This window comes from Leptonychotes weddellii, chromosome 8, assembly GCF_054177405.1.
Source record: "Leptonychotes weddellii isolate Sample4059 chromosome 8, ASM5417740v2, whole genome shotgun sequence".
In the NCBI taxonomy this organism is placed as follows: Eukaryota; Metazoa; Chordata; class Mammalia; order Carnivora; family Phocidae; genus Leptonychotes; species Leptonychotes weddellii.
Window position 1 is genome coordinate 18,957,870 of NC_138376.1, and position 26,850 is coordinate 18,984,719.

Sequence of the window (26,850 nt, forward strand, 5' to 3'; positions counted from 1 at the left end):
CTGCTTCTCCCTCTGACCCTCCCCCATCTCGTGCTCTCTCTCTCTGTCTCATTCTCTCTCTCAAATAAATAAATAAAATCTTTAAAAAAAAAAAAAAAAAGAAAAGAAAAGAATTTCCCTCCAATCTCTTTCAAGAATCTGGACTACCCTCCCCAGGGCCTCTTACAGCCCAGTTCCCACAGTTGACCTCCCGATGTTGTTACATTCCAGAAATCAGGTTGTTTCTTTTTTTTCTTTTTTTTTTTTTTTTTTAAGATTTTATTTATTTATTTGACAGAGACACAGCGAGAGAGGGAACACAATCAGGGGGAGTGGGAGAGAGAGAAGCAGGCTTCCCGCTGAGCAGGGAGCCCGATGTGGGGCTCGATCCCAGGACCCTGGGACCGTGACCTGAGCCAAAGGCAGACGCTTAATGACTGAGCCACCCAGGTGCCCCAATCAGGTTGTTTCTAACACATGTAATGGTTTCCCATGTTTTACCCAAGTCTAAAACCTCAATCACCTTAAAGAATTCAGACTGCAAAGGAAGCAATATGAAGTTTACAGACATGGCCATTGCAACATGTTGTATAACCCTGAAAAACTGGAAACTGATCTAACTATCCGACAATAAGGAATTGGTTAGGAAAATTATGGTACGTCCTTACAATGGAATATTATGGAACTCCAGAAAGTAATGTATAACAAATAATGTTTAGTGATATAGGGAAATGCTTATGATAATGGCAAGCAAAAAATACACCAAATACAGAATCATACAGGCATTATGTTCTCAACTCTGGTAAAAATATACTTAGGAAATATTCCATGATATTAATAGTGGTCATTTTAGTGGGCAGGTATTTTCATTCTAAATTTTCTTTTCAAATTTTCCACAGTAAGTATGTCATATTTTTGTTATTGGAAAAAATAATTATTTGGGGGAGAAATTCCAGGTGGCAAAACAGAAGAATTTTAACACAGCTTTGGATGTACTATGTACATCCCATTTGCCAGAATCCATCCCAGGGCCACTGCTGGTTTCTCCTCTGTGCCCAGACAAAAGGAAATGATTTGAGGAACCACAGGCAACCTCTGCCACAGGGTAGTAAGAATGTAAAGGCATCCATTGAAGATTACACAGCTGATTAGTTGGAGCAAAGGTTCAGAATCAGGGCTGAGTCTTGGTCTTGTCCATCTTGTGGTTCTGCCCTCTTTCAGGTCCTGACATCCTCTCTCCTCTGGAATGTTCTCTAGTCCATGGATGCTAGACTCATCATTAGGGAGGATAAGAAAGTCTGATGAAAACATTTATGTTGAACAGACCCATCAACAATTCTTGAACAAGATTTTCTTCCCAGCTTTTTTTTTCCTTGATTAGTATCTGTAACTCCCCATTAAACATTAACGTGAGGTTGATGTATGGAAGTACTGAATCACTCTATTATACACATGAAACTAATATAACCTTGTATGTTAACTAGCTGGAATTAAAATTAAAACTTTCAAAAAAAGAAGAAAAGAAAAAGGAAAACACTGCTATAAAAAAAAAAACACTAAAGTGAAGCAGAGCAGACACCACTTTTAAGGCAATTCATTACCGTGCTTATGATGTACACTATCATTTATAGGTTTGTTTCTGCAAGAGCAGGACTTCAAAGGCTCTTCCCTGCTTCTTCGGGCCTTTCCCAGCAGGTGCACTCTACTGCCTCCAGGTGGAGGGCAGTGCTGGGCTGGGCCTCAGGTCCTAATGGTAAGCTTTCCCCAGGAATGGAAAAAAAAAAAAAAAAAAAGCTGAGTATAAACATGAACTTGATTGACTAATCATTATCATTAAACAAAGGGCCTATAATTCAAACATGATTTAAAGAAATACAGATACCTGGAGATATTTATTCACAAACATTTGTTTTTAAAAAAATGAGAAGGGTTCTAATTAATATCATCTTGACACTTCAAATACATTTTCTTATCTAACCTTCACATGAACCCTGCTGGGATGGGTCTTCCCATGCGGGTTCTGCAGATGGAAGTGGGCACATGGGATAGTGAGTGAGTGGGCTGCAGTTCATCTTCTTGGCAATCCCTTGCTCTGGCTTTAATCTCTCTGACCCAGTTCCTTATCTAGGAGAAAGGAATGGAAAACAGTAAACAAAGTAACTACTTCTCGGAGTCTAGGGAGAACTGAATGGGATGATAGATTCACAGCACTGAGACATGATTATGATGACAATTTCATTTACAGATAAGGAAAGGTAGGCTCAGAGAGTCATTTTCTCAAAGCCAGCCAGCCAGAAGTAGTGAGGCTGGGGCTTGAGCCCAGGGTTTTGTAGGTCTGATGCCTGAACTTTTTCTCTTAGCTCTTGCTGCCTTCAATATTCGAGGAGACAGACTCAGGCACAAAGATGCCTACACTTGACCAGCCTGTAGTTCACTGGTAAGCGTCCTTTCCATTTAATTTATAAAATGTCTTGGAGTGCCTGGGTGATGCAGTCAGTTAAGCGTTCCGACTCTTGGTTTCAGCTCAGGTCATGATCTCCAAGTCATGAGATCAAGCTCCAACGTCGGGCTCCACACTCAGCAGGGAGTCTGCTTGGGATTCTCTCTCTCCCTCTGCCCCTCCTGCTCATGCTTTCTCTTTCTCTAAAATAAGTAAATAAATCTTTAAAAAAATAAAATAAAAATAAAATATCTCAATCACTGTCTATTCAAACTCTACCACTTTTTAAATTGTTCTTTATTCCAAGGTCTGGAATTGAAAGCTTAGCTCATTTACCTTCAGTCTTTCTCCCCCAGGATGAATGCTCATCTGGAAATACTGGAGTTTCTGGAGCCATCTCTCTAAGATGCACTAAGAATTTATCAGAGTCACCACCCACCTCCTGATGAGGGCTGGAGGAGGGCAGTGGACAAAGGTGAGAAATCACAAGACCTGAGTACCAGGCCCACCACATACTAGCTATTGCACCTCATGTGATTTCTCCTGCCCAAGTCTCAGGTTCCTTAGCTAAGAACAGGAGACACCGACTTACCTCACAAGCCTGTGGGATCAAATGAAGTGGAGCCCATTGCAAATTGCAAAGTTCTGTGTGATTGCCACAATCTATCGCCAGGCAGTTCTTCAAATAGGAGACAGATTTCTTTCCCTTGGCAATAATCGTGAATAATGTATTCCAGGATGTTTTGCATTTTCCTGTGCTTAAAATAAAACTAAACCCAAACAAGAATGCAGACATGGTCTCTCGTTCTGCGACTCTTGTTGAGTGTCTCCTATGTGGGAGGCTCTCTGCTTTAATGCACGGGAGATAAAATGTAGTCCCACCCCCAACTACTTCGCCGTCTAGTGGAGGAAGCCAGACATTTATACAGAGTGTTGCATACTTTAAGAGAGGAACAGTTACAAGTGTTAGAAAAGTTGAAAGAAGCAGGGGTTACTTTCAGTTTAGTGAAATCTGGGAAAACTCCTTGGACGACAGAATATTTGAGTTGGGTCTTAAAGTTGGCTAATATTTGGGCAAGTAAAGAGAACCACTTGAGCAAAGACTTGGAGGCAGGAAAATGCAGGCTGTGTGTGGAAAGGGAGGAGTACTTTGACTTAACTGAGTCAAAGGATACAAAAAGAAGATGGGAAACAGAGACAGATTTGAGGGTACTTGAAAGACTGATGACTTGTTTTTTGAATAGGAAATTGAAAATTGATCCACCACAGGGTTTACAGAATGCTCTGGAGTGGATGGAGAGAAGCAAAGGCAGGCAGAATGCTTCAGGGATCATTGTAGTGGTCCACATGTAAGGAAATTCTGAATTTAGGACAGCAACAGGAGAAACAGGGAGCTATCTTACAGGTGTAGAATCCAAAAGACTGGTCAGCATAAGTAATACAAAAGGGACTCTAAGAACTGGTAAGCAAATCAGGGTTTTAAAAGCTCCACAAATTCATCTATTTGACAAATATGAGCCAGATGTGTGCTAGGGGCTGAAAATATTGCAGTGGGCAAGATAGACAAGATCCTTTGTGGGAAGGAGGCAGACCCAAAACAAGTAACCCAGTACAGAAACAAGGGAGTAAGGAATCGGGTAATTTGACCCTGTGTTCAGGGGGCAGGACAGGGGTGGGGAAGGTAGTGTAGCTACTCAGGTAGGTGACATTTGGCCAAACTTTAAATGATGTACATAAGACTGCCAGGGGAAAGTTGAAGGAAGAGTAATCTTCACAATTTTGAATCCAAATAACTTTTTTAGGGAGTTACCTTTTGGCATTAAGATACTAAGGTCTTGCTGTGGCCCCCAAACAAGGGACAACCTCTTATTTACTATCCTGTAGAGTAGATGACCTCACTTGTCTCTTGCATGTAGTAGATTCTCAACCTCTAATATGACTTCTTTCTCCCAAAGTGGCCATGGGCCAATTTCCCATCCCTTCTTCCAAATAGCTGACCTTTGGATGTCCAAATGGGTTTTTATTAAGTTTCTCTAAAAGACCAGCTTTACAGATAAAGTTTAGCACCAAACCGAAGCATCCCAGAAGCTCATATACATTAGATAATCAAGACTCGTCCATTGATATATGATATAACAAATGTCCCTGCTCCATTTAATAGACCAATAGGTAGTTTTCACAAAAAGACAGGTGACTTTTTCAGTCCAAAGGGTGAGTCAACCCATCTGGTATGACAAATGCTGTTTCTGGCTTGATTCCTTGTCTGAGACCTTTTGCCAAAACCTTTTTCATGAATCAATAGTTAAGATAATCTAAGCTGTTCCCAATAGATTCAATGGTGCATTGGTTCCAGGCATAAGACATCAATTTGGTTTGGTTACAAAATTTAATATTCTATAATTCACAGAAAATCTAATTCATGTACCATCTGGTTTTGGAAGAAGGACCTCTGGAAAAATTCAGGGGCTTTCAGGATTAACATTTCTTATCTTCTTCCTGTTCTCACTCAAGACCTTTCCATTCACACTAAAAAGAAATAATCTATCTGGCATATTACCCCTTATTTTAAAAATGTTAAGTTCATTCCACCTGGCTTACTTTGTAATATGTCCATGAATGTTCTTATTCTCTTGCCCTGACTAATAGTCTGAAGCCACATTACATGTTTCCGGCTCCCTAGTTGAGGGCTATGAGGGCATATACCCAATAAGTCATCACCTGATTAATCTTCCTGAGCCTCCATTTGATGCTTTGTAACCTAAAAGGTTTACAAAACACCTTCACAATGTTATCTCACTTTGTTCTCATGCTGACCCTGAGAACATTCCCATTTTACCAGATGAGGCCATTAAAGCCAAGAAAGTGATTGGTTTACCACCTGGGATCCCTGATCTTTGGTGTACATCCTGCCCAAAATATTTATCATGCCAACTCCAGAATACAGTTATGTTCCCTGAATCTTGCCCTTTGAGCCTCTCTACCTAACTTTCCAACCTCTTCTTCTCTTCTCCCATCTCAACCATCAGTTCCAGTGGAGCTGGTGTTTTATCACTACGTGAGCCTATTATGCTCCAGAAGGCCTTAACTGGCCCCCCTGGGATCATCCCTACGAGGTGGTGAGTGGGCTTTGGGGTGACTGAGTACTTTGCAAGGCTGCATGTGGGGTTTTGTATGTATATGCTTATGTGAGTCTGTCTAGAGAAAGAATCCACAGTTTTCATCAGATCCTCAAAGAAATCAATGGCATCCCCCAACCCCAAAAAGTTAAAAATTAATTTTATACCCTGCTTTTCTTTCACCAACTCTCCATTCCCTTGACCTATCTATACTTCATAATTTCTCTTCAGAACTTAGAACCAACTACAGGCTCTCTAGATCTCCCTTTCTAGTATAATTTAATTGTTCCCTTCTCTCCAAGTATTAAGTCAAAAAAGGGAGAGGCCAGAGTATTCCTAGGATGGCCTGTATACATGCAAATCGTATGTGATAACTTATCCCAACCAGGAGCACAATGATCTGTAAACCCAGTCATTCCCTTCAGGGTTGATCTGAAGCCTTTCATTAGTACAATGCTTCCTATGAGATAAAGCGTGGAAAGAGCTGAGTGAGATATATTTAACTGCATTGATACAGATATGGCACCACTTATGAAAAGAAAACCATCCTCTTACTGTAAGGATTGCATAGTGATATTCTGATGAAAACAAAAAATCGGTAGAAGTTCAGCCACTCATTCTCCAGACACCAGAGCAGACCAACCCCACTGCTTATGGGGACTTAAAGGCACACAAAACATTGTAAGAACAGATTTGGTCTGGAGAGCTCAAGGTGAGGGGCCGAAGTGGTGAGGTGAGTGGAAAGTGGGAGGGGGCTCTGCAAAGGACGGTGGGGGGTACCGGCTTTTGGTTCACCAGCTTTGGCTTTGAGATCTTTCCAGACTCCCAGCCTTAACACACATTCCCTGGCATTTTCTCACTCTGTGTGCCTGAATATCTTCTGCTCCTCTGTATCCCCTCCCATTCCCATCAGGAATCTACTATATTTGGGGGTTACTCTTTGGGTTACACACCCCCTCCTTCTGACCCTGCTGAAGCCTGACATTTCCCATGAGCGGCACCTCCATTGAAGTCCTATGCCTAAAGATGTAGCTTATCTATACCCTGTATTGCTGGGACATGAGGCCAGCCTCTCGACTCCCTCACTGTTATTCCTTAATTATTATGAAATCCTTCCTCTCATAGGCCCACGTCACCTGCCTCTGCCACTCTCTGCCTTTTCTTGCCAGCTGGTGCTTCCAGAACATTCATTAGAGACATGGGCATCGCCATGGGCTGCATAGTGGCCCCCTCAAAAGATATGTCCACATCCTAATCCCTGGAACCCATTAACGTGAATTTATTTGGGAAAAGGGTCTTTGCAGATGTAAGGAAGTTAAGGATCATGAGAGGAGATCATCCTGGGTTATCCTGGTGGGCCTGAAATCTAATGACGAGGGTCATTATTAAAGGGCCACAGAGAGACAGAAAAGGGGAAGTGAATGTGATCAAGGAGGCAGAGGTTAGAGGGATGGGACCCCAAGTGAAGGAAGAAATGCTGCAGCCACCAGAGGGAGGAAGAGGCAAAGATTGGAATCTCCCTTCGAGCACCTGGAGGAAGTGCAGCCCTGATGACACTTTAACCTCAGACCTCCAGCCTCCAGAATTGTGAAAGACCACATTTCTGTTGTCTCAAGCCACCCAGTTCATGGTCATCTGTTGCAACAACCCCAGGAAACAACCACAGGGAGGGCCAGGTTACCTAACTCCCATCATCTTGCATAATAATAAACAGCTAATATTTACCGAGTTCTTACAAAGTGCTGGGGGTTGTGCTGAAGCCTTTTCATGGATTATGTGTGGAATTCTCAGAATGACATTGGAGCACAGGTACAGATAAGGAAATGAGAGCCCTCAGGAGATAAGTGTGTGCCCACTGTCACACAGGCCAGCGCAAGGGACTAGCAGAAGCAGGTTGCCTGACGACAACCCATGTGCATCACCACTCCGTGACATTGCCCTTAGCGGGTGACATGGAGTCCCCTGGGACCTACAGTGCCACTGGCCCTGCAGCCTCCACCCGCTAACTCTCCAGGTCATAGCCTCTGTCCTCCAATATGGCCATCCCCAGACTTGCTCTTGCCCTGACTTCACCAGCTGCAGGATCCCCCTTGCTGACCACAACCCTCCACCCTTTTAGGTGTCTCACACACTCCCTCCCACTCCACCTGACCTTAGATCTCTAGACCAGCAGACCTCAAAGTGGACTACCGGTATCTGTGCGAGCATGCAGAGACTTTCCAAGAGGCAAATAAGCATGAGTGGTTTTAGGGAGCCATATTTTATTTTATTTTATTTATTTTATTTTTTTAACATTTTATTTATTTATTTGACAGAGAGAGAGACAGCGAGAGATGGAACACAAGCAGGGGGAGCGGGAGAGGGAGAAGCAGGCTTCCCGCCAAGCAGGGAGCCTGATGCGGGGCTTGATCCCAGGACACTGAGATCATGACCTGAGCCGAAGGCAGATGCTTAACGACTGAGCCACCCAGGTGCCCCTAGGGAGCCATATTTTAGAACCTGATTTCCCTGAGAACATAACTTTGTCATTCAGCCATTGCCACAGTAATGCTGCAGAACAACCCCCCGCGCCCAACACACAGTGACTTAAAACATCAGTCATTCATACTCATGACAAGTATGGGTCAGGTGGGATGCCCCAGTTTTGGCTGCAGGTCTGCAGTTTGCTGCGCCCAGGCTGGCTCCAGGTTGTGTGATCAGTGCAATTTTATAGAGCCCTACACTCAGAAGGACCTTGCACTTGGGCTTTAATACTCTGAGGTGGACCCAAAGACATTCATGTTTTGTGAGTAAAGTCTGATGAAACATGCACCCGGGGCTTCAAGCCTCAATTCACACATGGTGCTTCTCCTATCTCCTGGCCCTCCAGGATAGGTACTCAGCCATCAGCTCTCTGTTCATGCCCAGTGAGTGACCACTGCTGCCCTCCATCCCCATGGGGCTCTGAACATGAGCCCAGGAAGGTCCAGGCAGGCATGGGCTCTGGAGTGTCTTGAGGTGGGGCAAGGTAGTAGCTATTTAGACTGGCAGAGTCAGGGCAAATTTGGTGGGCAATGGGCAGGGACTTCTTGTTCATTCCCAATCCAAGTACCAAGTACATCCCTGCATGGACGTTTCTACCCTTTGGGTGTTGCCCATCCACCATGGATTGAGGTGGTGAGCCAGGAGAAAGAGGGATTGAATCCTGATGCCCCACATTTTCATTTTGCAATGGGTCCTGGCTGGGCCAGCTTAGTTCCATATCTTATTTGGGGCCCAGTGAAAGGCAGCAGCTCCCCAGAGCATGGTCCCTTCATAGCAATGGCAGAAGCACTAGAACCCAAACCAAACTGCACAAGCCCTTTTCAAGCCTCTGCTCACATTTGTCCACTGAAGTAAGTCACTAAATTATGCTCAAGGCCGTGAGTGGAAAGCACACTCCATCCACCAGGTGGTCACGGTGAGGGTATGGCTGCCTGATGTTATTATGGGGCAGTAAAAAAGTAGGACCGAACCACCCAATCCACCTATTGCAGTTCTCCTTTTTAAAATGAGTCTCCTTCAGAATGGAAGTCTCCTTCAGAATCAGGGCCCTGATTCCACTCACCCTTCTTTTCACCTCCTCTCTCACAAGTGTTCTTACCAAAGAAAGGCTCAGGGGTGCAGGTGGTTCAACAAATGGTACACTAGGTGTAATCCAGGAAAAAGGGTGAATGTTCCCCGCTTAATGTTCCGAGGAAATATTTTAACATCTTATTTCAGTTTATGTAAATACTTTTGTTATGGGGAACTGTGACAGGGCCAACAATAAAAGACTTTCAAGCACAGGAATCTACAATGGGATAAAATTCTTCAGGGAGAGTGGGATAAAAATATGAAAAGGAGGAAAAGGAATGTTGAAAAAAACCCTTTGTTAGAGAACAGCTATGCTGGTGGCTATTAAGGCAGTATGGCATTTAGATGGGACACATTTAAGTCAGAAATGTAACCATTTTATTTTCAAATGTAATTATAATATACTAGAAATGACATTTTTTCTTACTGCCTGAATTTAAGGTGAAAATTTCTAAGTGTTAACTTAGAAATGTTAGAGCAGGTCCCTGGTTTCTCAACCCCACCCCACCCCACAGGCAATCAAAAAAAAATTTCAAGTCCAGTCCTCAAGAGCAGGAAAACCTTACATTTTTATCCAACCTGTCGCTCCCTTGAGACTTTACTTTCTTCCTTAACCCTGTAAGTAAAATAAGCCAGAAAAAAAATCAGAAAAATACTGTATGGCATCACTTACACGTGGAATCAAAAAGAAAAAAGTTGAACTCATAAAAATAGAGTAGAATGCTGGTTGGCAAGGGCTGGGGGTTGGGGGAAATAGAGAGATGTTGGTCAAAGGGTATAAACTTTCAGCTATAAGATGAAAACTTCTGGGGAGCTAATAATGTACAGCATGGTGATTACAGTCAACAATACTGTACCGCATACTTGACATTTGCTAAGGGAGTAGATCTTAAGTGTTCTCACCACCCAAAAAAGGTAACTATGTAAAGTGATGGATGTGTTAATTAGCTTGATTGTGGTAATTATTTCACAACGTATACGTATAAATCATCACGTTGTACGCCTTAATGAAAAACATCACCTTGTACAACTTAAAAAAAAAAAGAAAACCACCAACCACCATCAATCATGGCTTAATTTATCTCTTGTTGATTTGAGGAGGATGCAACTATCTAAATCATGTCAAATTTTTCTTCTTATTGGATCTGTTTGTGATTTTCTGTGGCAAAAACCCTTGCAAACAGCTCTCTGTCAGTCTTGGAACTTTTTTTTTTTTTTTTTTTAACAAGCAAAGCCTCCTGACTTTTTCCGAATAAAGAGTTGCCTGCTTAGGATTCCCCATCATCTTTCCGACAATCAAGTGTTTTTGAAATTTTTTTAATTCTATATGCAGATAAAAAAAAGTGAAACATGATTCTGCTGTCTATTTAGATATGTGCTATCAGGAAATCGAGTGATTTCCGTGTTAGGATCATTCTTCCTGTAGGAAGGGAGTCATTTCCTCTCCTTTTAATCTGGGCCATTTGTCCTGTGAAATTGTCGTTTAGACGGGTTCTAATATCTGTCCCTTAGGAATCATCAGGAATTGCTGACTCAACTTGCTTCAGCAAGAAAGCTTTCGATAACAGTGTGAGATTATCAGTCCATAATCCATGATAACACCCTTAAAACAAACATAGCAGCTTAAAACATGGAGGAGGTGTAGCCCCGCCCAAGTTCAAGCTTGCCAACCAGAGAGAAGAGAGTGGCCTTTAAGCACAGCACCTGAACAATCACAGCTGGTGTGCTAGCACAAGTTAGTACACTGACACCATTGTGAAGTGTGTCCCAAGACGTTCAGCAGAGTCACCTTTGACTGTATTACCTCTGCCATCACTAAATGTGTGTTTCTCTGACCTCTGAATAAGGTGGAGCTCTGCAGAAGAGACCGTGTTTCTGACTTAGTCAAGTTGCTTAAAATGAGCCTTAATGCAATTAAAATGGAATATTGGGCCTATCACTGTGATGGTTAATTTTTTTTTCTTTCTTTTTTTTTAAATTTTATTTTATTATGTTAATCACCATACATTACATCATTAGTTTTTGATGCAGTGTTCCATGATTCATTGTTTGTGCATAACACCCAGTGCTCCATGCAGAACGTGCCCTCTTTAATACCCATCACCAGGCTAACCCATCCTCCCAGCCCCCTCCCCTCTAGAACCCTCAGTTTGTTTTTCAGAGACCATCGTCTCTCATGGTTCATCTACCCCTCCAATTTCCCCCGCTTCATTCTTCCCCTCCTGCTACCTTCTTCTTCTTTTTTTTGTCTTAACATATATTGCATTATTTGTTTCAGAGGTACAGGTCTGTGATTCATCACTCTTACACAATTCACAGCGCTCACCATAACACATACCCTCCCCAGTGTCTATCACCCAGCCACCCCATCCCTCCATTTTATGAATCAACTTGGCTGAGCTAAGGGCTGCCCAGATAGCTGATAGAACAGTATTTCTGGGGCGCCTGGGTGGCTCAGTTGGTTAAGTGACTGCCTTCCGCTCAGGTCATGATCTTGGAGTCCCGGGATCGAGTCCCGCATCGGGCTCCCCGCTCGGCGGGGAGTCTGCTTCTCCCTCTGACCCTCTCCCCTCTCATGTGCTCTCTCTCTCTCATTATCTCTCTCAAATAAATAAATAAAATCTTAAAAAAAAAAAAAAAAGAAGGGCGCCTGGGTGGCTCAATCGTTAAGCGTCTGCCTTCGGCTCAGGTCATGATCCCAGAATCCTGGGATCAAGCCCCACATCGGGCTCCCTGCTCCGCAGGAAGCCTGCTTCTCCCTCTCCCACTGCCCCTGCTTGTGTTCCCTCTCTTGCTGTGTCTCTCTCTGTCAAATAAATAAATTAAAAAAGAAAAAAAACAGTATTTCTGGATGTGTCTGTGAGGGTGTTTCTGGAAGCATTTAATTTCGCAGACTGAGTAAAGAGATCCACCCTCACCAATGTGAGTGGGCATCTTCCAATCCACCTGGGGACCCAATGGGACAAAAAGGCAAAGGAAGGGTGAATTCACTCCCTCTTCTTGAGATGGGATGTCCATCTTCTGGAGCTTCTGGAGCTTCTGGGCCTTTGGGCGTCAGGACCTATGGCAGCAGCCCTCTGGTTCTCAGGAGTTTGCCCTGGGACTGGGAGTCACACCATCAGTTCTCAGGACTCTGGACTTGGGCTGAATTATACTATGGGCTTTCCTCGCTGTCCAGCTTGCCAAGAGCAGATTGTGGGACTTCTCAGCCTCCACAACCGTGTGAGCCAATTCCTATCATAAATCTCCTCTATTTGTTCTGTTTCTCTGGAGAATCCCATCTAATACAGTCGCTATGAGGAATGGTTGCAAAAGGAGCATTTGATAGTGAGAATCTTAACTATGTCACAAGAAGGGGTTACTGTTCTGACCATGGCCTTTCCCCACTGTTCTCAGCCAAAAGCCTCTCCTTTGGAGAGGAGACAAAGGAGGAACAGCTTAGAGGCAATCTCTGCAGCTTGGTGCAAATGAAGCTGTCATTCTTTTGGCTGACAAAATATAACTGACTAACCATTCTACCAAATAGATATGCTTCTCAAAGGTGTTAACCATTCTATTATCCCTAGTCCCACCTCTGATTTAAGAGCCTCAGAGGCTAGTTTGTAGTTTACATTTCAATGAGATCTCAGATCAATTCCAACATGTCAGAAAATCCAATAAGAAGAGACACTGAAATTTATGTGTTTATTTAAAGCTTGCTGGTAAACAATTACATACATCTTACTTATAATCATCTACTACAGTTTATAAGTTACTAGCCGCAGCAGGCTGTGGGGTTTTTTGTTTTTTTTTTTTTTTTTTGAGATGGGAAAATAAATTAAGGTTTCCACAACTTGTAGTATGTCTGACAGTCCATGAGAAGCCATGAAAGCAGGGAACAGGACACTGTGACAGTCAACCAATAGCTATTTACTGATATCTGCTCTGTACAAGGCTTCTCCCAAGGGCTATGCAGAAGTTCAAGGTAGCACCCTTTCAGGAAGCTGAGCACCCATCTGAAAATCAGGCTAACAGCACGAGGCAGAATATGCCATTTTTCAAAGGAACATCAGACAGTAGGAGTGGTTGGAGTTCAGGGGACAAAGATGTGTGCCTCGACTGGGTGACCAGGCAAGGCTCCCCAGAGAGGATGACATTTATTGTGAGTCGAGGACAAGTAGCATTTTGGGGGCAGGGACGGGGAGAGAGAGCACATTCAGGAGGGGAAACCACTTGAGTCAAGGACCAGAACTGGTGCACAAGGTACACAAGGTGCACAAGGTACACGAGGTGTGTTGGGGAAGAGTGATGGCTTTCACTGGGAGCAGAGGGGATGAGGAGATAAGGGGAAGAGGAGATAAGGCTCAAGGGGAGGTAGAGGCCAAAATGGGAGGAATTGGAATGCAATTCTTTCTCTGTAGCTGAAGCAATGTTCTAATAGGCACTGGTCTAAAGTACTTTTTAGAATGCCTTCACCCTGGAAGGTACTCTGGGGGATCTTCAGGAGCCTCCTTCACTTTTCCAGCTTCTGAGAGACCCTTGGGTACCACATAGTCTTAGTATACTAATTGGCTCCCTGGTGCCTTCGGTGAGGGAATGGGAAATTAAGTTAGATACCATCTTCCCCTAACATAGGTAGACATTAACTAGGAATTCCACTTTCCCCTCTCTCTTCATCAGTTCTCAGGATGAAAACAATGAGAAGCCAAAAGAGAAAGCAATTTCAAAAAGTCTTTCCTCATGCACAAGGAACAACCACGAAGGAACAAACACATACAAGTGAATCATGGAGAGTTTGGGTGCCAGCCGTGCAGTGAGAAACTTCATGCACTAAATTGAGCTGCTATGCTTTGCCAGACACTCAGCTAGGCCCTGAAGACACAGCAATGAATGAACTGGACAGGGTCCGAGGCCTCATGGGATGAATACGCCATTGAGGAAGGCAGATAATAAACAAGGGGAGATATGAAGGACAAGTTTAGGGAGCTACAAGAGGCTACAACAGGGGGTCCAGGGACTGTGTGTCTGAGGAAGTGACTCGAGGCTGAGATGAAGGAGCAGAGAGCATTGGCCAAATGACAAGGGGGTGCCATTGGGAAGACCCTTGTCCTTCATTTATTCTCCAACTTCACTGCTGGAAACACTCCTTTAATTATCTTGACAACCTTTTCTCACAGTGACTATGGCCTCTAACCAATTCCCTGAAGGCTGATACAGTCTATGCAGATAAGATGAGTCTGCAAATATTTTTGCTCTTCATAATACATAGGCATCTTCCAGATCCCAAGATGTGGGTCATCTGGGAGGTCCTGAGAGTTTGCAGATGCTGTGAAGAGACTTTTCATATGGTTTGGCTTGCAGTTAACCCTGGACAGTGTTTACTTTAAACTACCAGTGACCTTTAAGCTGTCAAATATAGTATCATTGTCTTCAGGTTTCATCCTCCTCCACGGTGTCAGTCACTGCTCTGACTTTCTTGGTTTCCATGACACTGAATTACTCTTGTTCAAACTCTCTGGCCAGTTCTTCCCTGTCTGCTTTTCCTTTTACTGTGTCAGTTGGGATTAGGTTTGGCTGCAAACAACAGAGACCTATAATAACAGTGGCTTAAACAAGATAGAAGTTCATCTCTCCCTCATGTCAAAGCCTGGGGATCAGCGTTTCAGGGCTGGGATAGCGGATCCACAAAGTTATCTAGAGCCCTGGCCCCATGCCAGCTTCTACTGTTCCATCCTTAGAGTGTAGCACCCATTCTTGTGATCCAAGGAGGCTGCTATCACTCAGCCTTTCCCATCAGAATTCCAGGAAGCAAGATGGAACATGGGACGAAAAATAAGAAAACAATAGAGACATGACAACTGTCTATTAAGACAGGTTCCTGAAAGCAATTGCATGACAATGATTCTTACATCTCTTGGGCAAAACTTAGTCACCTAGTGACAAGGGAAGCTGGGATATACAGTCTTAATAATAATAATAATAATAATAATAAATAATATAATAATAAATAATCCTGTACCCAACTAAAAATGTGGGGTCTGTTATTGTGGAAGTAGGTGAGAACGGACAACCTCTAGTCTCTGTGCATACCATAGATGTCCACACCATGAGAGATTCTGACTTGGTCCTTTATCTTTATAGCCCCACACTTGCCAGTTCAAATTTTTTTTTTAATTCTACATATAAGTGATACCATACCATATTTGTCTTTCTGTGTCGGCCCTATTTTATTTAGCATAATGTCCTCAGGGCTTATCCATGTTGCTGCAAATTTCCTCTTTTTATGGCTGAATAAAATTCCATTGTGTATATATACACCACATTTTCTTTATCCATTCATCCACTGATGGACAGTTAAGTTGTTTCCATTATCTTGGATACTATGAACAATGCTGCAATGAACATGGAATGCAGATAGCTCTTCAAGATACTGATTTTATTTCCTTTAGATGTATATATCCAGAAGTGGGATTGCTGGATCATATGGTAGTTCTATTTTTAATTTTTGGAGGAAATTCCATATTATTTTCTAGAGTGGCTGTACCAGTTTATATTCTCCCCAACACTATATAAGGGCTCTCTTTCCTCCACATCCTCATCAACATTTATTTTTTATCTTTTTGATAATAGCCATCCTAACAGATGTGAAGTAATATCTCGTGGTAGCTTTGATTTGTGTTTCTCTGATGATTAGTGATATGAAGTACCTTTTCATGTACCTGTTGGACATTTGTATGTCACCTTTGGAGAAATGTCTATTCAGATCCTCTGCTAATATTTTTCATTGGGTTATTTGGAGTTTTCTTTGTCAGTGAGTTGTATAAGTTCCTTCTATATTTTGGATATTAACTCCTTATTAGATACATGGCTTGCAAATATTTTCTCTTATTCCGTAGATTGCCTTTTCATTTTTTGATAGTTTCCTTTGCTGTGCAGTAGCTTTTTAGTTTGATATAGTACTGTTTGTTTATTTTTGCTGTTGTTGGTTGTGCTTTTGGTGTCAAGTCTAAAAAATCATTGTGAAGACCAATGTCAAGGAGCTTTTTCTTGGTTTTTTTTCTAGAGGTTTTATGGCTTCAGATCTTACATTTAAATCTTTAATCCATTTCAAGTGAATTTTTATGAGTGGTATAAGATAGGGGTCCAGTGTCAATCCTTTGCAGTTGTCCCAACACCATTTATTGAGGAGACTATCCTTACCCCATTGTGTGTTCTTGGTGCCCTTGTCAAAGATTAGTTGACCACATTTGTGTGGATTTTTTTTCTGGGCTCTCTCTTTGTACCATTGGTACATGTGCCTGTTTTTTTTTTATGTCAGTACCATACTGTTTTGATTACTGAGACTTTGTAATGTAGTTTAAAATCAACTTTTGCTCTTCTTCCTCAAAATTGCTTTGACTATTTAAAGTCTTTTGTTGTTCCATATGAATTTTAGGATTGTTTTTTCTATTTCTGTGGAAAATGCCTTTGGAATTTTGATGCCTTTTGAAAATTTGTGTTGAATGTGTAGATTGTGTTGGTTAATATGGATATTTAAGCAATATTAACTCTTCCAAACCAAGAACACAAATCATCTTTTCATTTATTTGTGTTTTCTTCAATTTCTTTATTCAGTATCTTATGGGTTTTGGTTAAATTTATTTCTAAGTATTTCATTGTTTTTGATGCTACTGTAAATGGCATTGATTTCTTAATTTTTCAGATAGTTTGTTAATAGTGAATAGAAATGCAAATTACTTTTGTATGCTAACTTTGCATCTGGCAACTTTCATGAATTTGTTTATTAATTCTAGCAGGTTGGGGTTTTGCTTTGTTTGTTTTGCAAAGTCATAAGGTCATCTATAAGATCATGTCATCCACAGAGACAATTTTCCTTCTTCCTTTCTTATTTGGATGCTTTTTACAGGCATACCTTGTTTTATTGCACTTCACTTTCTTGCACTTCATAGATAATGCTTTTTTTTTTTTTTTTTTTTTACAAATTAAAGGTTTGTGGTAACCCAGCATCCAGCAAGTCTCTTGGCATCATTTTCCATAGCACTTCCTCACTTCATGTCTCTATATCACATTTTGGTAATTCTCACAATTTTTCAAACTTTTCTCATGATTATTATATTTCTTATGATGATCTATGATCAGTGATCTTTGATGTTAACTATTTTTTAAATTTTATTTTATTAGATTAATGTTAGTCACTATACAATACATCATTAGTTTTTGATGTAGTGATCCACGATTCATTGTTTTCATATAACACCCAGTGCTCCATGCAGTACGTGCCCTCCTTAATACCCATCACTGGGCTAACCCGTCCCCCCACCCCCTCCCCTCTAAAACCCTCAGATTGTTTCTCAGAGCCCATAGTCTCTCATGGTTCATCTCTCCCTCCGATTCTCCCCCCTTCATTTTTCTCTTCCTTCTCCTAATGTCCTCCATGCTATTCCTTATGTTCCACAAATAAGTGAAACCATGTGATAATTGACTTTCTCTGCTTGACTTATTTCACTTAGCATAATCTTCTCCAGTCCCATCCATGTTGATGTAAAAGTTGGGTATTCATCTTTTCTGATGGCTGAGTAATATTCCATTGTATATATGGACCACATCTGCTTTATCCATTCATCTGTTGAAGGGCATCTTGGTTCTTTCCACAATTTGGCTATTGTGTACAATGCCGCTATGAACATTGGGGTACATATGGCCCTTCTTTTCACTATATCTGTGTCTTTGGGGTCACTTATTTCTCTCATTCTCTTTTCATGGAATCTGAGTTGTTTTTCCCTGGCCTCCTCTTTTCCCTTTTTATCTATTAATTGGTCTTCTAGGTCACTAATTAGTTCTTCTGCCTCGCTTACCCTAGCTGTTAGAGTATCTAGATTAGATTGGATCTCATTGATAGCATTTTTAAGTTCAGCCTGATCGGCTCTCATTTCTGCCCTTAGAGAATCTATGTTGCCATTAATAATTTTTCCCTTCTAGCTATTGTCTTCACAATTGCTAGCCTGAATTCCATCTCCAACATCTTGGTTATATCTGAATCCATTTGTAAATCTGTGGCATAAGTCATAGTCTCCGAGTCTTTCCTATCTGGGGGTTCTTCCTCCTAGTCATTCTGTTGAGGGGTGGTAGAGGGAATGTATAGAGTCCAAATTATTGGCCACAACCCAAGCAAGATGCACCTGTTTTCTGGGTACCTTAGGGTTGTTGGCCTCTTCTTTTCCCAGCCTATCTTCTGGGGGAGGGGCCTACCACGCTGTTACTCAGGCAACCCTGTTTAGGCAGAGTTGCCCTGCCCCTTGTGTGGGGAGGTTGGGCTCAGTGAAAACCGGTTTTGGGGGGTTTTGTTCTCTGGCGGCTTTCCCTAGGGGCTTTCTGTGTCTCTTCCAAGAGTTAGAGCCAAAGAGATCGTTTTCAACCCTCTGCCTCAGAGCAGAGATCACAGTCTGTTCTTCAGTGAGCTCTCCAGGCCACACTATCTCCGTTTCTGTCTGTGCTGCTAACTGCAGTCCTGGGTTGTTCGCCCCTCAGCAGCATTCCCAGTCCTTGCCTCCAGGTGGGGCACGTCTCTGCCCTTTGTGCTTCTAAAACCACCAGCCGCCCCCAGTTCCCTCGCATGACCCCACCACTCCGGTTTCCATCTGGGGGGCTGCCCTAAAGTCCTATCCCCACCGCTACCAGTCTGTGAGTCTGTGCCCCGTCCCCTGCACAGAAGGCTCTTGCTCACTGGCGGTGTAGGATCCCCATGGCCATGCTCCCTCCTGCTGCTGTTTATCCTCTGATATCTGCCCAGAATCATGGCTCTCTGCTTTGTACCTCAAAACCAACTGCCTGCAATATTCTGTTTGTAGAGATCCAGATTTATCTTCTTACATCTCAGATTTCATGGGTGTTCAGAGTGGTCTGGTAGATATCCAGCTCAATTCTGGGGACCAGTTGGAATAGGTCCCCTACTCTTCTGCCATCTTTTCCCCGATGTTACCATTGTAATTGTTTTGCGGTGCCATGAACCCCCATATGTCCATGTAAGACAGCAAACTTAATCCATAAAAGTTTTGTGTGTTCTGCTACTCCACTGACCTGCTGTTCCCCATTTCTCTCTCCCCCACCTCAGGTCTTGCTATTCCCTGAAACACAACAATATTGAAATTAGGCCAATTAATAACCCTGCAATGGCCCTTAAGTTTTTAAGTGAAAGGAAGAGTTACATGTCTCTCACCATAAATCAAAAGCTAGAAGTTATTAAGCTCAGTGAGGAATGTGTGTTGAAAGCCAAAAGAGGCCAAAAGTTAGGCCTCTTGTGCTAAACAGTTAGCCAAGTTGTGAATGCAAAGGAAAAGTTCTTGAAGGAAATTAAAAGTGCTACTCCAATGAACACATGAATGATAAGAAAAAGAAGCAGCTTTGTTGCTGATATGGGGAAAGTTTTAGTGGTCTGGATAGAAGATCAAACCAGCCACAACATTCCGTTAAGCCAAAGCTTAATCCTGACCAAGTCCCTAACTCTCTTCAATTCTGTGAAGGATGAGAGAGGGGAGGAAGCTGCAGAAGGAAAGTCTGAAGCTAGCAGAGGTTGGTTCATGAGGTTAAGACAAGAAGCCATCTCCATGACATCAGAGTGTAAGGTGAAGCAGCAAGTGCTGATGTAGAAACTATAGCAAATTATCCAGAAGATCTAGCTAAGATAATTAATAAAGGTGGCTACACCAAACAATAGATTTTCAATGGAGATGAAACAGTCTTCTATTGGAAGAAGATGCCATCCAGGACTTTGATAGCTAAAGAGGAGAAATCAATGCCTGCCTTCAAAGCTTCAAAGGATAAGCTGACTCTCTCATTAGGGGCTAATGCAGCTGGTGGCTTGAAGTTGAAGCCAATGCTCGTTTGTTGTTCCAAAAATTCTAGGGCCCTTAAGAATTATGCTAAGTCTACTCTGCCTATGCTCTAAATGGAAAAACAAAGCCTGGACGACAGCACATCTATTTACAACATGGTTTACTGAATATTTTAAGCCCACTGTTGAGACCAACTGCTCAGGAAAAAAAAAAATTCCTTTCAGAGTATTCCTGCTCATTGACCAAGTACCTGGTCATGCAAGAACTCTTGGTGGAGAAACGGGCACCTGGGTGGCTCAGTTCATTGAGCCACTGCCTTCAGCCTAGGTCATGATCGTGGGGTCCTGGGATCAAGCCCCACATCCGGCTTCTTGCTTGATGGGGAGCCTGCTTCTCCCTCTCCTCCCCACTCATGCTCTCTCTTGCTGTCTCTGTCTCTGTCTCTCTCTCAAAAGAATAAATAAAATCTTTTAAAAAACAAAAAACTCTGATAGAAATGAACAATGAGATTAATGTTTTTGTTTTTGTTTTTTAATGCCTGCTAACATAACATTCATTCTGCTGCCCATGGGTCAAAGAGTAGTTCTGACTTTCAAGTCTTATTATTTAAGAAATACATTTCATAAGGCTATAGCTGCCATAGATAGTGATTTCTTTGATGGATCTGGGCAAAGTAAATTGAAAACCTCCTGGAAAGACTTTGCCATTCTTGATGACTTTAAGAACATTTGTGATTCAGAAGAAGAGGTCAAAATATCAATGTTAATGGGAATTAGGAAGAAGTTGATTCCCACCTTCATGGATGACTTTGAGGAGCTCAAGACTTCCGTGGAGGAAGGAACTGCAGATGTGGTGGAAACAGCAAGAAAACTAGAACCAGAAGTGGAGCCTGAAGATGTGACTGAATTCCTGCCATCTCATGATAAAATTTGAATGTATGAGGAATTGCTTCTAATGAATGAGCAGAGAAAGTGGTTTCTTGAGATAGAATCTACTACTGGTGATGATGCTGTGAAGATTGCTGAAATGACAACAGAGGATTTTTGTTGTCAAAGGAATATTACACAAACTTAGTTGATAAAATAGTGGCAGGGTTTGAGAGGCTTGACTCCAATTCTGAAAGATATTGTACTGTGGATAAAATGCTATCAAACAGCATTGCATGCTATAGTAAAATCAATCATGAAAGGAAGAATCAGTTGGATGTAGCAAACTTCATTGTCTTATTTTAAGAATTGCCACAGCCACCCAACCTCCAGCAACCGCCAACCTGGTCAGTCAGTAGCCATCAACATGGAAGCAAGACCCTGCATCATCAAAAAGCTCAGAGAGGGGCGCCTGGGTGGCTCAGTTGGTTAAGCGACTGCTTTCGGCTCAGGTCATGATCCTGGAGTCCCGGGATCGAGTCCCACATCGGGCTCCCTGCTCAGCAGGGGGTCTGCTTCTCCCTCTGACCCTCTTCCCTCTCGTGCTCTCTGTCTCTCATTCTCTCTCAAATAAATAAATAAAATCTTTAAAAAAAAAAAAAAAGCTCAGAGGAAGGTTAGTATTTTTTACCAATAAAGTATTTTTAATTAAGGAATGTACATATTTTTTTAGACACAATGATATTGTACACTAAATAGACTACAGTAAAATATAAAAATGACTTTTATTTGCACTAGGAAAGCAAAAAGTTCTTTTGACTTGCTTATTGCAATATTCACTTTATTGTGATGGTCTGGAACCAAATCCACAATATTTCTGAGATATATCTGTATTTCTTTTCCTTACCTAGTTGCTCTCACTAGGACTTCTAGTACTGTACTGAATATAAGTAACAAAAGTGGACATTCTTGTCACATTCTTTTTTTTTTTTAAAGATTTATTTATTTATTTGAGAGAGCGAGAATGAGAGAGAGAGAGAGTACATGAGAGGGGGGAGGGTTGAGGGAGAAGCAGGCTCCTCGCCGAGCAGGGAGCCCGATGCGGGACTCGATCCAGGGACTCCAGGATCATGACCTGAGCCGAAGGCAGTCACTCAACCAACTGAGCCATCCAGGCGCCCTCTTGTCACATTCTTGATCTTAGAGCTCTACACAATTGAATAGGATATTGGTTGTGGGCTTGTCATATATGGACTTTATTATGTATATTCACTCTATACCAAATAGTTGAGAATTTTTATGATGAGAAGGTGTTGAATTTTTATCAAATGCTTTTTCTTCCATCTATTGAGATGATCATATGATTTTTTATTCATTCTGTTTATGTGATGTATCTATCACATTTACTGATTTGTACATATTGAACCGTCCTTGCATCCCAGAATAAATCTTAATTGATCAAGGTGTATGCTATTTTTAATGTGCTGTTTAATTTTGCTAATATTTTGTTGAAGATTTTTGCATGTATGCACATAAAGAATACTGGCCTGTAATTTTCTTTTCCTATAGTGGCTTTGTCTGGCTCTAGTATTTAGTAATGCTGCCCTCATAAAATGATTTTGAAAGTATTCCCTTCTCTTCAACTTTTAGGAAGAGTTTGAGAAGGATTAGTGTTGATTCTTCTTTAAAGGCAAATAATTAAATTATTTCCCACATTCCCTCTCTGTTCTGTGTTTCTTACTTTTATGCATTGCCATTCTTTCTCCACCCCATTTCCTTTTCCCAATCTGTCATGGATGACTTCTCTTCATCTCCCTCCACACGCTATCCATGGCCAAACCCCTATTATCTCTTGTCTGGACTCCTGCAACAGCCTTTTGGCTGTTTCCTAGGGTCATATTCTTCTCCAATCTTCCTGACATATGACTATCTGATTCTCGATATCTAGAATGGGTCACCTCTTTCTCTTACTCCAAAACATTCAAATGTCTCCATGTTACTTGCAGAAGAAAACCAGTATTTCTCAACCCAGTGCTCAACTATCTACTAAGTGATCCTAGGCTCTTCCACTCTATAAACACTGTTGAGTTTCAAGAATATGCCAGACTCTATTCTAGGTGTTTGGGATCCACCCTGGAACAAAACAGATTAACACACATACACACACACCAAACACCCACTCTGTGGAGCTTACATTCTATTTTTCCACTGTTCTGAGAATTCTTCTCACATACCCTTCATTCCAGGCAAACTGATTCACCTGCTGTCTGTCCCAGGCTTCTCCTTTGCTCATTTTTTTTTTACTCTCTCTGGAATATTCTTTTGCCTATTCCTTTATAGCTGTGGTTCTCAACCAGGTGACTTTTTTTTTTTCCTGTAGGGGACATTTGGCACTGTCTGGAAGCATTTTTTGTTTGTCACAACAGGATGGGGACCTACTAGTACTTCATGAGTAAAAGCCTGCAATGCTGCTAAAAATCTTACAGTGTACAGGAGATTCCCTTGGGAATTAGAATAGAGAATGTTCTAGAGAATATAGAGAGTTACCTGGTCCAAAATGTCAATAGTATTGAGGTTGAGAAACTCTGCTATGGATAGAGCCAAGTTATACCCATCCCTCAATGCCAGCTCAAATTTCTCCTTCATGAAATACCCACAGTTCCTTCTACCATTCCTGTTTGCTCAAAGCTATCTGCTGACCCAGCTGAATTCCCATTTCCCCCATATGTAGCTTATTAGTGGCACTCATCGCTTTTCATGGGTTATCAGAGTCTACAAGGGTGGATTTATACCTGATTCTTCTGAGTTCTCAGTCTGGAGCTTAGTCCACAGAAGAGGGTACCCACATATTTGTTATGTGTGAGTGGGGAATACCCAACGTCTGTCTCTTCTCCCAGACTTTAGTTCCTAGGAATTAAGTAGCCTGAAAGTTCCCACTTCAGAGGGAAATCTGCCGGGCCCCTTCCAGCCATACCTGGCAGAGACTCAACTGGCATCAAGCCACAAGAAAGACTGCCTCTACCAGTCTAAAGGAAAGAGGCCAGTGGAAAAAGAAACTAAACAAACATGGCAAGAAATATGACTCTGTGTGCAAACAGAGGTTCCCTACAAAAATAACTGAAAGCAGGAAGGACATTTGGTTGGATGGGAGCTTGACCAGTTTTATAAATGGGTTAGAATAACTAGTAACCTCAGCTGCCTTTGAAGTCACAGCCCTAACAGTGCAGAAACTAGGAGCCACATGCAGCCACAGCCAGGTGTGGCTCCCAGCCAAAGAGTTCTGTGATGTCACTGGGCCATCACCCGATGAAGGCCTGAGCACAGACACATTGCTGCTGCAGGGTTCAGAACTGTGTGTCAACCATCACTCATTAACTCAACTTTTCCTGTCTAAGTCCTTGAGCTGTCTGGGAGGCTGAAGTGTCTTGGCAGGCCTAGGAAATTGCTGGATCTAAAGGAACTGGCTCAGTTATCTCAGGCATCTCCTGAATCCAAATGTGCCAGCTTCAGTCTCCTCCTCTTGAGCTGCTCAGAGCAGGGAGCTCTGCTATGCCCCATTTTTTATCTGCCTGGCAGCTGAAATGGCAAAAAAGTGTGTGGAGTCCCAGCTCTGAGTCCCTAAAAGTAGGCACAAGGGAGCTTTGGGGCTTTTGCAAAAGGAGTTTGAAGTCAGGTGGAGATGAAGAAAATCACTCAAAGCTGCAGCCAATCCCCAAAGACACAGAGCATTTGGTGAGCACTTTACTGCTACATCTATTCCACCAGGGAGTATCTGTCACTCAACCAACTTAATGCAGAATGGACCTTACAATTAATATAATAGCATAACCAACCAACCAAGTTAGTTCTCTTATCCACTACCTAACCCTCTGTTTCTACATGCTGTAATTCATGCTTTGCGGTGCAGTTGGATGTTAGGAAACAGTGAGTCAGGAGGAGCTCTGCTGATGTTTTTTTTCCCTTACCCAGGATTCTGGAGGTTTGAGCAGAAAGCAGGGGGATGATGTGCTTTCCAGAGAGAGAATGTTAGTATGGTGCCCCAGGCTCCAACTCTTGGCTCTAAACTGGCCTTTCAAACAGAAATACAATACCAGCCACAAACACAAACCGCATACATAATTTTAAATTTTCTAGTAGCTACATTAAAAACATAAAAATAAATTAATTCTAATAAAATATTTCATTAAATTCAACATATCTGAAATAGTATCATTTTAACATGTAATCAACATTAATAGTATTATCAATAGAATAATTTGTGTTCTTTTTATCATACTATGCCTTTGAAATTCATTGTGTATTTTATACTTAGAGAATATCTCAGTTTTAACAAGCCATATTTCAAATACTCATCTACAGGGTGGATCTAGAGTAATTCAGGACTTTCACAAGTCATCAAATGGTGCCCAGACACTAATGTATCACGTTATACAACAGGGGGCTAAAATAGCACTTGAAATATAATGAGATGGAGAATTTTTTTTTTAATTTACAAAACTCCCCCCAAGGGGAACACATACCACATATGGTTGAGAGAAATACTTTGAAGAGCTTACTGTGGCCAGGATGAGGGTAAGGGATGAAAGTGGGAAACCCCCATGGAGAATGTTGGGGTAATAATAGATTGAGAGCTGAACTTGAACCTCTCAGGGATTTCACTGACACTTGAAACTAAGAGCAACATTTAATTATTTTTCTAGGACCAAGACAGAGGACACAGGGAGATATAACAATAGTGACTCATTTTATTACTGAAGAAATTATAACAACTTCAATGTCTAATGAGAGGAAATTGTGAACCCACATGAAAGTGTATTTTACTGTGATGAAAACACTATTTAGAAACATGGGGATGTACCTAATATAAAATTTTTCAGTGGAAGAGAAAAGCATATCAAGTGTAATTGCATGTACAAGCTTATCTATATTTAATAAATGCAAAAAAAGAAATGCACCAAAATGTTGCCATTGTTTTTACTAAGAAATAACATTATGCGTTATTTTTCTGGACTTTCCAATGCTTTTCTAATAAACACATATTACCTTGAGAATTAGGACAAAAGGATAAAATAAAAAACAAATCCAGTGATTCACTTGTCAGAATTCCCCCACTTATATAGCCACGTAAATACATGTATGTTTGTACTGTGTATGTCTGCATAAGTATGCAAGTATGTGTGTGCATGTGTGTACTTGAGTATCTGTATATCTTCCTGAACCATCTCCTGAGCCTAATCCCAGAATAATGCTCAGCAGATCTGGAGAAAGGCAACCTTCTTCCACTTGAACATATTTCCTTGAATTCTGTTAAATTGGCTAAAATTTCTGAAGTCATTCCAGACTCATTTCTAATCCCCACACCCCCACTTGATTTTTTGAGAGACTATATCTCTCATGAACATTTCCAGCTAAGTGTAGAATGGTTTTATCCTTCACTTTATGTGTAAATAAGAAAATAAATCACCTCTGAACTCCAAGTTCTCAACCCAGAGGCAAAGAACTCAAGATGATTATGCAGAAAAAAAAAATTAAGCCACATCACTGTCATGACATCTAATCATATCAGGCCGACTGCACAGCTTTTTAGAGGGTCATTTTTCAATTGCCTGTTTTATATTATAGGGTTAAGAGGAAGAAAGAAAGCTGACAGTAAATTGAAAGTAGAAATTTTAAGCTATTCAAAAAAAATGTCCCCTAGTAATGATAAAAAAATGTTTAATCATTAAATATTTATGGCTGCAACATATTCAGCTAAGAGATATATGCTAAAAAGATAAGAGTCTGTAACAGAAAATCATATATTGTGAGAAATCTCTTTTTCCAGCAGTATGGCAGAGTGGATACCCTGAATAACTCACCCAAATAAAATAACTCATATACTGGATAAGAAATCTCTCTCTTTTTTTTGCTTAGCCGACCAAGCCACCCAGGCATTCCAAGAGGTGAGTATTCTCAATACCACCTTCCCTTCAGCTGGATCTTCAGTTTTACTATATTTTTTTAAATTTTATTTTATTTTATTGTGTTAAGTTAGTCACCATACA